Source organism: Barbatula barbatula (genome assembly GCF_947034865.1).
Source record: "Barbatula barbatula genome assembly, chromosome: 18".
Classification (NCBI taxonomy): domain Eukaryota; kingdom Metazoa; phylum Chordata; class Actinopteri; order Cypriniformes; family Nemacheilidae; genus Barbatula; species Barbatula barbatula.
In genome coordinates this window covers 10,886,789-10,902,138 of record NC_136781.1, presented here as the reverse complement: position 1 = coordinate 10,902,138, position 15,350 = coordinate 10,886,789, and positions in this window count along the sequence as shown.

Here is a 15,350-nt window from a genome sequence, read left to right as displayed (position 1 = left end):
TTTGACATTCAATCTTTCTCTCTGCCCCTACAGACTCAAATGTGTTTTCAATATGCCTACTTTGCGAAACTTCAAAAAAGGCTCGTCAATAAATTCACTTTAGCTTTGTAAGCACCCAACGCCCCACTGATCATCACACACTGTGTCCAGCTGTTACTGGCTGCAAGAATGGCAACAAAACAATTAATCAGTCAAGTGCACTTTGTCTACTCCATACTTTTCATGAACACTGTCTCTTGTGTTATGACTTCAGCACGTTGCAGAGTTGCACTTTGACCTCGAGGAACCTTCATAAAAAATGTTGCCCTCGTATTTACCATATCATCCATTTTCGCATCCTTGCTAAATGATCTTAGTAGATATGCTGGTTTTCAAGTCAAATAAATGGTGGAAAGGACATTTCTAGCAAGTTATCTACGGTAATTTCATAGAAGAGCCATGTTTGGTTCTCCAAAGAACCTTTTAAATCAAATGTTTATAAGAGAACCATTACTTTCTTACTTTAGATAATCCAGAACCTTTCCACCAAAGAACATTTTTTGTGCAACCGAAATGTTCATAAGATGTAAGAGGTTTTTATGGAACTATAAAATGGTTCTTTTAACATCTTCATTTTTAAGAGTTGAATGCAGATTTAAACAATTTTTGTTTTGTTTCATTTCAACACAAGACAATTTGAATTTTCAGACATTTATTTATGGAATCCTCTAAATAGAAGTTCAAGCTTTGACCATTAAAGAGGGAACTTTTTGTCAATAACGTAAAGCCTTAAAATCAGCATTTGCGCTTTATTGTTTCCATCGCAAGTTCTGTTACATGTGTGTGCTTGCATCGAGAATGAATTATTCTCTTTCATAGCCGCTTTGACATTAATATGCAAAGAACAGCTATGCCTTCCCCGCTCTGCCAGGTGCCATTTAACATCGCTTGGATGTACAAGGAGTTCTTCACATCCACTTAAATCAGGAGAAGATTTTACTCCAGCACATAGAAAAAGTCATTAAGTTGCTCACTAACAACACTTTTAGGACACATTTTGCCAAATAGCTTTAGCAACCGAGGGGGAATTACATTGAACATTAATGAATCTAATCTGGTAAACCAGTCTTGCTTAAACAACAAGTCTCACCTAATTCATTAGAAAAACGGATGTTGGAACACACATCACCACATCTCAGACCGCTAATGCAATGCAAACTGCAATCTCTGTCGTTAATTGGATTTTGATAATGCAATTCAGAACTGTTAGACCCTGACAGTTCAGAAGTCAAAAAGTCAGCACTTCAAAACTCAGCTGCTATTCGTCATTTGACATTTCTTCACACCTCATTCATATCTATTCTTTTGGCATAATGAAGCCAAAGCACACCTGGTGCCAACCACTTGGCATGCCCCGAGTATCTGTAAGCCCACCCGTGGTGAGCAGGATGGAGGCATTCAAAGAAATCACCATATTTGAGGACATAAAACTTTTGCCGCCAATAGCGCTGGAACACCTCGTTCTCTGGAGAGCTTCATCTGGAGGCTTTCAGCACCTGCTGTCTCCGTAGCCAATCATCAGGTCATCTCCAATTATGGATTATTTGGCGCAACAAGGTGTGGTACTTCCAAGTTACCTGCCCTCTCACAGTTGTTTGTGCCCAGAAACATATTTAGACATGCCACACGCGCCTATGTCTCAGCGGGAGGCCACATCGAGACGAGTAAGGCTTATCTCTAAGAGTGTAGTCTACATGTCCCCGCACGACACGCGCAGTCACCGAGCAAAGATGCCGCTTATCAACGATGAATCAACATCATTGCCTGTCAAAAGTTCAATTTAAACTTGAAAGAGGCTGCCAGAGACTCCGATCCTGCTGATACTAGTAACGTGTGAAGCAGTTATGAAATAGTTTGACACTTTGCGGCGCTTCGCTCTTTATGAATTCTGGTGGAGGCCTCCATTCATTCATTGCCTATCAGGCTCAATGCGTGAAATCACCTTTTGGAGTTAGCAAGTGGGGAAATTTGTAACAGAGCCCCGAAGGATAGCTTATTTACTCACTTGTTTATGGTGAATCAAAGTGCAGCAAACTTTCTCTCTCTTTGGCATTGCCGCCTTTTAACAGCAGCTCTTTCAAGATATCAAGGGGTGGGGCGCTGCATTGGGCATGATTCTCTATCTTCGAGAACCCCACAATTACATCTGGCACAACGCTGCATGAAGTAACGCTTCATAAGGCTTTGTGCAACCACGCTTTGAAGCGCCCGGGCCCTCTGTAAGTTGGCTTTTTGTCTACCTCATATCCCCCTCTCAACCCCTCCTTCCCAACCTATTGGAGACAGAAGACAGAATGCGATGTGTCGTATTTCCCCGCTTCACAAAAGCTCAGTGCATTTGACACACCTTGGACGGCACAAAGGATAAAAAGCGAGGCGAGGCTTGGACACGCAGGACGCCGCTGCCAGGCCCGATAAAGACGCTTCAAAAAGTCGAGCTGTGAGGAGCAAGGGCCCTCTTCTCCTCTGCCTTTTTCTTTCTTCCCAAGACCCTGCAGTTACAGTGAGGAATGAAGAAAGAAAGAAAGAAAGAAAGAAAGAAATAGGATTACATTTGTTCCTTCATATATTGAGAATGCAAATAGATATTATTAATTGTGTATTTTCATGACTAAATGTTCCCACAGACATGATATAACTTAAAAACAAGAAAATGAACACAACATATCAATATTACAATAAATTTGGGATAAGAAATATTCTTATCTTCAGGAAAATAAATGTAAAAATGATTTTGTGTTCCAGTTTGAATAAAAGAATGGGAAGTAGGAAAAACACGGCAACCGCCAAAACTATAAACCTATGCTTATTTAAACATGTTGAAAAATCTGTTTATTTAGCATATAAAAAGCCACTGCTTATCTAAACTTCCTCCATCAACTTTCTTTTTTCTTTCTCTCTCCTTCTCTGCCTCTCCTCTACTGAAACAGATGGCATTTATGCTGAGTACAATCAGGACTATTCAGCATTGGGGAGGCTGATCTTCCCCACAGGAGTGAAGCCCAATCACAGTCCTAATGAACACATTGAGATATATCTGCTCCAAATGAGTCCCAGTAGGAGCCGGCCCACAGGTACCCCCTGCCCGCTGGCATCACACACACAAACACACACGCACGCACACAAGCACGCACACACACACACACACACACACACACACACACACACACACACACACACACATGTGCGCACACATGAACTGGCACAGCACAGGACAGAGCTTTTCAAACAGCACTTAATTCAATCAAGATTCTTATCTCCAGCTGCCAGCATTCCAAAAGTGGAAAAAACAACAATAAGGATATAAGTTACATGCTGTGGTGGATTGACAGACTGTATTTGTGTATGTGATAGGGAGTGTGCAGGTTTTCATGGGGTGATGGTGGATGTGTATGTGAGGGGGAGAGGGAATATTAGATTTACACATATGTTTTGAGTCTTGACGCGGCATTTTACACTTATAAAACACATGCCAATAGAGAGCCAAAGCTGTGACTCTAATTTTTTTGAAATTGTCCTTTACTAGTCTTTGCCCTTTCGTGGGTCAAGACCTGTAGTTCGCAACTCACTTTGAACACAACCATAAGAAATTTCAAATCCTAAATCAAATTAATGCTTTTCATATATTTTACCTTTGGACTTCAGTTATGATCCCTTTTAAAGATAAAGCCATTCTTATAAAGAAAATGTGACCAATGAAGTCAAATAGTTATATTATAATGAGCATCAAAGTAGTCAGAGACATAAAAATGACAAAAATAAGAAATGTGTGTGTATTCCTGCAATAAGGTAATTTATTAAATGATAAATACTGAAATTATGCTTTGTGTTGAATTTATGATATTATTCGTCTTATTATTTTGCATAAAAAAACATTGAAAGTGTTTTTCCAAACGTGGATGATTGATGATTGAATGATTTTCTGACATGGCCTCACTCATTCAGTCAGGATTCAAAATATCCGGGTTTTATTTTTACTAAATGTTCTTTTCATAGAAAACAGTAAAATGTTAGCCTGTTGACTAGCTGAGTTTCGCAGACTGGGTCACAAACAATAAGTGTCATATAAAGAATAAAATTTTAGAAAATCTCAACATAATTTCAAATGTACTGTATGAAATATCTTTAAGACATATTTTTTTTCTCATTTCTTTTCACATTTCACATCTATTCGCATCTTACACTTACACTTATTTTCACAATCCCAACATGTTTTTGTCAACTCAAACGCTTGTCAATAATGCCAGCACCCTTTATATTCACATGCGAGAGCACTGTATATGCCACAGATGAATTGGAGATTCATGTGGCCAGTCTTTTATGCAGACACACTTTTCCCATCTGTCAGTCTGGCCGCGTGTCTGTCTGTGTGGGATGATTCGCTTTCTTGCGCTCTTTCAACCCAACAATCCATTCCCCCACATACACAGCCCTCAACAAGCAGAAACTCCCTCCGACATGCAGGAGATCGGATCCCACACAGAGCGGTCCAGTTCACTCGACCATCAATCAACCCTGTGCTTCTGTCCGTTCGTCACAGAGGTTGACAGGAGCGCTGCCTCTCACTCTTCCCCAATCTGCACCTGAAGAGCTGTTGGGCAAAGCCCTGTGCCTTCTGTTGCATGTCAAAACCCTACTGGGCCTACAGCACTGAGGAAGTGCAAATATCCTCTAATGGTCTCGATGCAGATGGATGCGTCCATGACAATAGCCCCCGTGCTGGCGGTTTTTGTCAGAGGCCAGTAGAAGGGCCATCACAATGACTCAGCAGAATTATGCATGCAGTGAGGCGCCTTTCTTATGCTAAGGGACGTTGAGAATAGACGTCTCATTTCAGAGAGTCCTTTTTCTCTTAACATGGCTTTAAAGAACAAACTTTAAAGGCATCTTCTATGAAACAATGGTGTGGAGCATAATTGGATATATGGGTCTTTTGGGTCCTCTCATCTCCTACCATCCCGCATCTCCACTAAAGACCTGATGGACCCGTACTACCTCACAGAGAATGACATGGTGCCTTTGGAGAGGTGACCGAGGTTGGACGGGTCGGTGACTGATTTTGTGTGGCACCGTACCATTTGATAGCTCCCCTTTGGCCCTTTGAAGTGAGGAGAACATTAAGTTTTTGGTCAAACCAAAGGTTACGTAATGAAAATCACACCTGTCTTTGTGTGGTGTTTCTGTTCAAATAGCGGCGTAAATGGGATCCTCCTGACTCACAGTGGGGTTGCGCGGTTGTGTCTTCAGCCGGTTCTGCTCGGCGGTGCCCTGTAGAGTGTGGTCACTGCAGTCGCGTGTTTTCGCAGTAATCTAAAACCAGGAAGCCTTTGAAACCTAATGAAAGCCTCTGGAGATGGAGGTTGGCGGTCCTGCGTCACTAGGACGCTCAGAGAGTTTTGTTCAGACTCCCTGTGGTAGGTCACGGACATGGACGCTCGGACCCTGTGCAGCTGCAGGGCCTGTACTGGCCTTCTTATGATAGACTGCAGAGTGGCCCACGGGACCGCCACTTAACATAGACGCTGGAGGAATCGATGTGTAATTAATTACAACAATTGAATCATGTCTGTATTCATCATGATCTTTGTCATGTTGTTTAGATCCATAAAATAGTTATTTTGAAAGAAAGAAAGTTTCTCAAATATCATTTTTCACAGAGTTTTAATTTTGTAAACGTTTTACAGTAAAGATGAGTTCTGGTCTTCATTAGAAGTCCAGCAGTCTAAGCAGAAAGAAATTACAAAACACGGCTCTCATGTTTTTTGACAGGCTTCGCATTTACAAGCTGACAAGATGGAGCTCACCGTAGTAGAATGCTGTACTTATAAAACTGTGATAGTTTTGATGGTGCAGGGCAATTTTGTGTTTGAACTGTGGAAAATCCAGTCTGTCAAAATACTTATTTTGAAACACTTCCAAAGTTTATGGATTTTCCTGTGTTGTTAAATTGGGTATAAAAGATTTTAGTAGCACACCTTGTGTGAAACAAATGTTGCGATGTTTGCACAATGCTTCTTTCCACTTGTGAGGTCTGGCCTCAGGTGGTAACTTTAGAGAACTGCGTTGTTAAGATACTGTAAATGAAAACCTGACTGTGGTTTTTCTGCACTAGACAGGACAAACCACCCAAATGTTCCCGTTACTTATAAAAAGTTGTTGTAGCATTATAGCATGATGAAACAGATTCACAAACATCATCAGTTATTTAGGTGGGAATCGAAAATGTATTCCTATTCTGGAATCAGATCTTTAAGGTTAGGAATCGGATACATGATATACAGTTCAAATTACTCTTATAAATCCCTATGTGCACATTTTCAGATAAAAATGTGCATGTCTTGTAATCTGCTGATATCTCGTAAAAAGCTTTTTGAAAATGTTGACTATTTCAATAGTTTAACTATGGTATTTGTAGTAAAGCAAATGCTGAGATCATAATCCAAGTATAGGTAACCATGCAGTACATTGGCAAATATGTCATTTTGAATTTATCACATAAAACATACCTTTTTCAAAACCAATAAAGGTTCATATTCTGTTGATATCAACATAATTGGTATTGAAATTGATGAAATTCAAATGATACACAGCCCTATACTTTTTTCATGTTTTATGCAAAAACCAAAGTGTGTACAAATGTAAAGATACCTGTATTAACTACAAATAATGTTTAAATGTCCTTGCAAAAAATGTCCTATGGATATCTTTGTCAGATTCTCCTGATTTTGCAGATGAATTATGTCAGATTAAATCGGCTGCCTCCGTTTACCCAAATACCCACTGATATCTATGGAGATGATGAAGATCTTCAAGTCTATCAGAGTTCCCCTGAAATCTCCATATCTATGCGAATATGGATGGCAAAAGGCTCTTGTCTGTGGTGCTGCTGCTTTTATCTTATCATGCACCGCATGGGTGCATATCTGGTGAGCTGCTATAGGTCCCGACAGTCTCTCTTACTCTTCTCCATCAAGATACACCATGTATCACATTTTTAAGACACTTTTTAAAGTATCGTTTATTTACACAAATATAAAATAAAGAGATTATTTTAACCAATATAAAGATGTATAATATATATGAATACTGTATATACAAAGACGTGCTGTCTTAACTACTCTGTTATCCCAGATCAGGTCTATCGTCCAGACAGTAAATCTGGGTTAACCTAGCTCTCCCCTGACCCCCTGCTTGCTCCTTTAGCCTCTTTGTCTCCATTTAGCCTTTCTACCCCAGCATGATCATTTCTTATCATGTATTTATTTGTTTAATCCACCCCTCCCCCGATAACTTGGCTGCCCGATGCACCCCTTTCCCCAGACCAGGAAAGCCCGGAGATGCTGCACAACGGGCGGATATTTCCTCGTCAGCCTCTGAATTTCATCCGGGTTGATCACGCCGGCCTTTATCTCTCTCTCTCTGTCACTCACATGCTCAAATGTGACCATCCCTGTCCCAGTCGTGCACACACATTATAAATAATGAATGCATTAGCATGCGTGAATGTCTTTTTGGGCATGTGTATGTTGGGGTGGGGGAGGTTTATACCCTTAATTCATTATTAATCTACTTCGCAAGCTAAAAAGAGTCTGCCTGCTGCCCAGGCTTGTAGGCCTTGGCTAAACCCCGCTTTAGGGGTCTGTCTCGGTGCGGCCAAACTGCCCCCCCCTTCTTTTCACTATCAATGTCCAGCTAAAACCCTCCTCATCCCACCCAATCGATTCCACCTGTCTTCTTGATAATCTTAAATTTGAAAGAAATGTATAAGTATGGGCACAAGAGATTCTTTGGGATGTGGTTGAGAGACAGCAGGCAAGTAAAACAAAACCATTGGGTTTCATAAATGCACATAGCTATATGCATTTCTATGAATCTCAGCTTTATCTATTGTCTTGCAGTCTGCTGTTGTTGTTGTTTTGTTGAGGCTGAATTAATAGCCGGAAGCATATTGACTTTAAAGTCGCTGTAAGTGCCATTTGGTTCAGAAGAGGGGATGGGGGCGGGGTTATCTGAAGGTTAGAGGGCTCATAAACCATGTTTTGATCACAGGGGCACGATGCCCCATATAGGCGGGTGTGCAGGATGCTATTTTTAGACATGAGCTTACAGCACAATTACATGCACATATACAGCACACAACATGGTGTTTTGATGCTGCAATAAGATGTGCACCAGCCCGCAAGCAAGTCTATGACATGATAGTTTGTCTATGTGATTGAAATCACAACAGTCTATAGGATGAGATTAAAACACCGCTTCTATTCATTGCATACCGATCTATTACCACAAGTAATTTGTGCCAAATATGCTTTGTGATCACATTTGTTTGTTTCTGTCCTTCCCTGACACCACTAGGGTGCACTGCTTGCTATGAGGCTCCTGGTGAACTGTATCCAATCACAGCACTCCGATTTATCACAAATCTATAGTTTGAGAAATAGAATGACACACACCGATATAAATTTGCTCATTTTGTATCACGCTATTCACTCAGGCACACACACTTCCCCCGTCGCACAGAAACTGGATATTGGCTTCCTTTTGTCACTTAAAATGAAAATATCTAATCATGTTTCCTTGATAAACCGTGATGTTCACAAATATATCTGACCCAGATAACAATGTGAGCCCCGCATTCGTTCTTGTATGTATTTTTGTCTTTTTTAACCCCTCTTTCTCTCCCTCTGAATGTTTGGCATATGTGCTTTGGTAGAGAGAGAACCATACCAAAGGGAAAAGACTCCAAAGTAAAGCTTTGTTTTATTGAAAATCCAAGCTGTGCATCTTTTGTGAAGGAGGCTCTCTTTCAACTTGGTTGCCTAATGTGTCACCCTCTCACTCACATGTGAGAGTGGCCTTTGATCTTGTGCTGTTTTCTTCAAGGCTAGCGCGGTTGTGGTGCTGCCAGATAGCTGTGTTATCATGCTACATCTAAATTGTGTAACAAAATGCTCTTTAATCCTATAGATTAATGACAAAAAAAGATGCATTCACATATGACTAAAAATGTACATGTTATGCTACATTTTCAAGAAAATACATTCACAAAAATTGGATTTAGATGCATTTTGGCTTTAATTTAAAGACATATTTTAACATTTTTATTCTGTGCCTTATTTACATAGACAAAGGGATGTGAGTGAAAAACAAATGAATGAATTTAGATAATTTTAGGTGGCATGTTCTGATGTTAAATCTTGTTTTTTGTTCAAAATATTACAATAACATAATCCTATGGGCTAGTAAAATAGGATTTGTCTATGTTTCCTTTGCTCAAAAGATAAACCAGTTTAAAGTTTGGTCTAACTTGATTGAATGTGTTTCCCCATAATCTAAAAATTAAACCCTTGTGGTTAAATGCTTGAAATTAGTTTCATGGACAAATAAAACTTATGTCTACATATGGATTCTCTTACAAAACTACCATTTTAATTAAGGAAGGAATAGCAGCCAGAAGTGCCAAGCATGTATGGGAACTCCTTCAAGACTTTTAGAAAATCATTCCAGGTGAATATCTCAGAGAGCTGAAAGAATGCCCAGATTGTCTGGAAATCTTTCTGTAATCTTACTCTAAATAAATAACAGTTTAATTCAAAAAAATTAATTTACAATGTTTTGTCTACTACATAACCCCCATATATCCTTGTAAACATGTAACATGAAAACGAATAGGCTAAGTGTGTTTACACATTTAATTGTTAGTGTAGATTTCTTTAAACAGTTGTATTAGGTATAGTAGTAGCCCTCTTCATTGCTGTTGAGTTCCAAGTAGCTTTGCTGACAGAGCCTTTGGAATGTGCTCAATGCAGTGTTTGGGTCTGGGGTCTTCACTGCGGGTGTTGGGGGCAGCGGCAGGCACCACACTGTGCCTATGAACTCTATTCAAACTTTAAAATGCCTCTGCCAAGCCAGGAAATTGAAATATTGAGCTGCATGTGCAGACCAATGACCATCTATCATGGCATGTTGGCTCAAGGAGAGCAGCTCCATAGATCAGACCCGGACCGCTGTCTACAGGTTAAGAGGGAAAGAGAAGAGGGACAGACTATGAAGGTGGATACGGTGCCTTGCAGGGGTCCAGTTCTAAACCAATTCCTCCAATCCTTTTTTTAAAAGGGCCTCTCTTTCACGGCAGTGGAGGGGTCACGAGTGGCAATTCTGTCTCTTGAAGTCGTTTTTCATTGTATGGACTAACTGAAGAGAGGTATCGAAATGTTAGTCAGGGCAAAGGTCAATTACAAACACCACTTACCCATGTCACTGTCACATGACCGATAAGGAAGCACAGATGATGCTAAATATGATAAACATTGATAATTGTAATGATAAACGTTTAGTTAGTGTCGACTTAAATCAAGTGCAACAAAAAATCAGTTGTCTCTAATACCTATGCAATACCTAAAAGCTAGGACACATCAAAACCAATTTCAGACAATGTGTGTCGATCATCAGAGTACCCTGTCTAATTCAGCGAATTAAAAAACAACTTTATTTAGGTTAAATAGTGTTTTTATAAAATGTTTTACTGTTAATCTATATTAAGCATTTCGTGTAAGATAAAAGCATCTGACAACTGCACAAAAGTGGGAGATCGGATCAAATTATATAAGTCAATGCGCCACGGCTGGATGTCGCGAGAACCAGGATGTAAAATATCCCTTTAAATTTGATCAAATCACTAAACACGACAGGTTTCCTTACAGATGTCTCTATAGCAACCGCTCGCGTGACCCTATAGACTCGTGCGGCCAAGCGAGTTGAAATTATAACCAATTAGCGCTTTTGTAACGCGTTAAGACATACAGGAAATGACATCAACGGGTCAAAACTAAAAACCTGTCGTCTGGTGGACAGCCCGGGACGCCCCGAACCTGGATCTACGTAGGATTCCTCGACGCAAGTTTATATAGTTTTACCACAATATTAAGGTGGAGGATGAGAATCTGATCTGCAATGGGAATCAAACGTCATTTTCATCCCGAGCAAGTTCGACGCAGACGACACACGTTTGTCCTGACGCCGGTACGCAGATATCATCACGCACGCAGGACACGCACAGACACTATGATGGACGCTTTATGTTTTTTTGTAACGGTACCGCGAACGCAACATAAGGAAAATTCACTGTGTTTACCTCACAGCCTGTTAACTGTAGCAGGTGCAGCTGTCCGAGGGGAGAGACGTCATAAACAATGCATGTTTGAGTGCTGACAGTTGAGAGAAAGCAAGCGTCGTTATGTGTTTATACGGTCGTTTTCAGCAGATTATATCGTGAAAACGTGTTTGGTGGAATGTTCCCGATGCTCAAAGAAACACTAGGCGACTCCCAACACACTGGTAATGACGCGCATCCATGTTTTAAGATCCTGCATCAGATTGTTGCCAGTGTATCAGGTGCCAAGGCGTAGATTGTCATGTGATGTTTGTTGTGTTGGTGGGGTTGATCACACTTCAAGCTGTAAGATCTAGCTGGGTTACATACAGTAATGATTTGATTCATGAGAATTACCGAGTGCGCTGTGACATATGGTGTCGTATTTGTTGAGGAACCCTTCAATCACATACACACTTTAAGTTGACTGAGGATTATTTCGGGTATTGTGCAGAAAGATGTAGCCAGTCACACTTTTTCCACCTTTATGATTAATAACAACGATTTAATTAACCATAGTAGTTTTTTTTAATAAAACAAGACCATATTATTTAGCCCAATCTTACTGATCTATATGCCTACCATATTAGTAGTGAAATCAAGGTTCAATAATATGGTCAAAAACAAGTATACACTTTTATTATAATAAAAGCGTTATTGTCCCCTGTCCGTTATCTTTTATTTATCCATAATTAAGTCCACTTTATCCTTCATCTAGTTTACTTCCATGTATTTATTTAGGATTCTTCTTTAAGTCGTACAGAAGCAATCCATGAGGTAGCACAAATGTTAATAAATATTTTCTGTAAAATCTGAAAAAAAATGTAATATGACAACCTGCCCCACATTGCTGAACTAAGGGAATCCCAAATAAATGACTCATAGCTTGATAAAAATCAAATGTTGTCTAATTGGACTCTGTTAGTTGGCATGTTGCCACCGTGACAACATCTCTGTGTAATCTGAATTTATTTGTTGCGACTGCTTTGCGCATTACGACTTGCAGGGAATTCCAATCTGAGGCAGCATCCTGCAAGTGCTTTAGCCCTGTCTGTGTAGCCTGTCTGTCTGGAGTGGTAACTGTATTATTAATGCTTGCGTGTAGACAGCTCTGGTAATCTCCTGCCACGTGGTAGCGCATCAGCTGTGTTTCTCGCATACGACCCACATGTGTAAGTATGTGTGGCTGCACAGGTCAGAGCAGGCTGGTTTGGTATTGTAGGGGCACATGCATGAGAGTCAGGCCTTTGAGGTCTCCGGTAATTAGCTGAGCGGGGGCATTCAGCATGGCCATATATTCACCATGCTGAAAGGGCGCGGGCAGGGGGTCTATTGACGGCTGACAGGTGCAGCAGCGGAAGGCGTCAGGAGTTCGGGCAATCGAAACCAGAACTGCAGTCTAGTAGAACAGTCCCCGGCCCCTTGGTTACCCTTTGCCCCCCTTGGGGGGTCAAAATTGAAAGCAAGTTCAAGACCCCTTTCCTGGCCTATTTTGTTGTGCACAAGGTCTGCTGTGTGTTTTGTGATTCAGTGCGGGACGTTGACACAATGAAGGCACGATGAAGACTTGTTTAAGCATTTGGTTTAACGATAGTGAAAGTCGAAAATATATTGCTAATGTGTACCTTCAATTCTATTTCTTTTCACAGCTTTTAAATAGAAACCAAATTCTTTCATCTTTTGTTTACCCTTATGTCAGGAAAAACTGTATGTGACTCTTTCTTCTGTGCAACACAAAAAAAATATTTTAAGAAATGTCTCAAAGGTTTTTTTTAGCCCCTTTTAAGTCCAACGAGGTCCAGTGTTGTAGAGACACTTGAAAACGTACTTGAAAATATAATCTTTTGTGTTCTACAGAAGAAAGTCATGCAGTTTTGAAGTCATTTTTTAGTGTAACTAACTAACTAACTAACCCTTTAAAAACTCAAACATAGTCTCAAAGCAAGTTCCCAGTTCAGGTTTAATGCATTCGGAAGCATGTACCACTGCAATTACATTTTATTCATTTGTTTATTTTGCATAGCCAGTCCAGCCTAAACTGCTTAATCTTCATTACAACAGTTACAAATCCTGCTGTCTTAGTGTGAGAGCCAGCCTGAAAAGCTTTCTCTCAAAGCTTTGGTTTTATTTAGCATTCCTCAGAGGTTTATGGGCAGGTGTTTGAAATTAAGAACAGGATATTTATTGGAAACTTTCTGTAGGCACAAAACTTTTTTGCTTACCTCTCAATTAGATGCACACACAGACACAGGGACACGCATACACCCTTCATGAGGCACATTATAGAACAACTGAACAAGCAGATAAAATGCAAACCACCGTTGTTGCTCCCACACTCTTGCCATTAGCTCAGGTCAGTGTGTTCTGTAGGTGGAAGGCAGGAAATGTATTTTTGACCTGTAATTACTTTGGCTTAGCTGTACCATTGGTACTTCGCACAAATCAAGGTGCGTCGCTGAAGCTCTCCAGCCCTGTGCCAGGTTCTGATTGCAAGCTGGTGGGCCGGGGTGTCAAGTGGTTGGCCGAGAAACCTGAAATCCCAGATAAAACCCAAAGCCCCTAAGAGCCATGAAGTCCTCGTAATGAGGAAAGTGATGGGGTTTGGGTGTTCTGAGCACACAGTCAGATGAAGTATAAGTCTTAGAGGGTGTGCGTGCGTGTGTGATCAAGACAGCGTCTCCGTGACATTTGTCCTCCCTAATCCAGGATTTATAGAGCGCAGACAAAATGTAACAAGGTTAAATCAGTAGGCAGGTTAGCAAAGCATAACGGAAGCAGAGCTTGACAAAAATTAGATGGCAGCAGACAACCTGTGAATTGTTTCTCTTGACTTAAATACAAATATTTAACACATTTAACAAGTTAAAAAGTACAAATGAGGCTTCTGAAGTGATATCATTCACTTGTCTTTATTCTCTCTTTGGGTTGTAGGACCACTGCACTAATGACCGTATTTTGGAGAGCCTAATAAGTCAAAAATGCATCTGCCCTGGAATAGCCGAATGATGCCAGATATTAATGGAGCCGGGCCCTGAATGATTCCCGGGTTGGCGTGGCAGTTAAACGCATTCCAGGTTTTGTGGAGAGACCATTATTCCTGCTCCTTAATCACCACCTCCGCTTTTATTACCCCCAAAGCCTTACTGTGTGGCTCGGGGAAACCACATGTGGGCACAGGCCAGGAAATGTCGAGCAGACAAGAAAACGTCTTCCTTTCCCCTTAAAAGTAATGGCCTTGGCCAAACACCAAAGGCAGTCTGTTTCTAGCCAACATTTTGCTATCTATAACCATATGAGATATTGGATGATGTAAGGAAGGCATTGTTAGGCTTGTGGTTCTGCGAATGCTTTTGTTGTGGGAGAATTTACATGTTTAATAGTGTTTTTTTTTTCTTTTCTTTTCTGAATTAGTTGCATTTTGTAATGATAAAGGTACTTGGGTTGTGCTCCGAGAGCTAAGCAGAATTGTCAGTGCATGATCATCTGCAGTGGGATTGAAAAGTCTGAGACTAGTTAAAAGCTTCTGTTCTGAATTTTTCTCATTTAAGACATTTTTTATTGCAAATTGTATTATCAACATAGCAATTCAAATAAAACTTGAAAATATTAACAATGGTCATAAATGGTAGAATATTTTGTATGCCCCCTCTGCGTTAATGACACCATGCGATTGTGCTATGGAAAACATACAATCATGCTTATCCCAGCATTTAAGAATGTATCTAGAACATCTTGTGTAATTTAATAAAACCAATAAATAATAATAATAATTATAAAAATCAACCTTTTCTGCGAATACGTTTGCATAGATAATGTTACAAATTAAATTATTTGATTAGTGACCTAGAAACAGTAGGGAATCTTTCATTTATTTCTCTTTTATAAAATTGCCAAAATTAACAGTTTTAATTTGATTTAAATTCCACATTATTCAATTAATATCATTCTCAGTCATTTGGAGCCCACCCTTAATAATGTCATACTTTAGGTCAGCTTTTTCTGTAGCAATCAACAAGACAATTTGGTGTGAATAATAATTATTTTAATGAAAAACAAATTACAAATACTTTTAATAAATTAATGAATACTAGAAAAGTTTGTTTGTGGCTCTTCAACATCAGCGCATTTACAGTAGGAACCCAAACTGTGGACTTGCTCA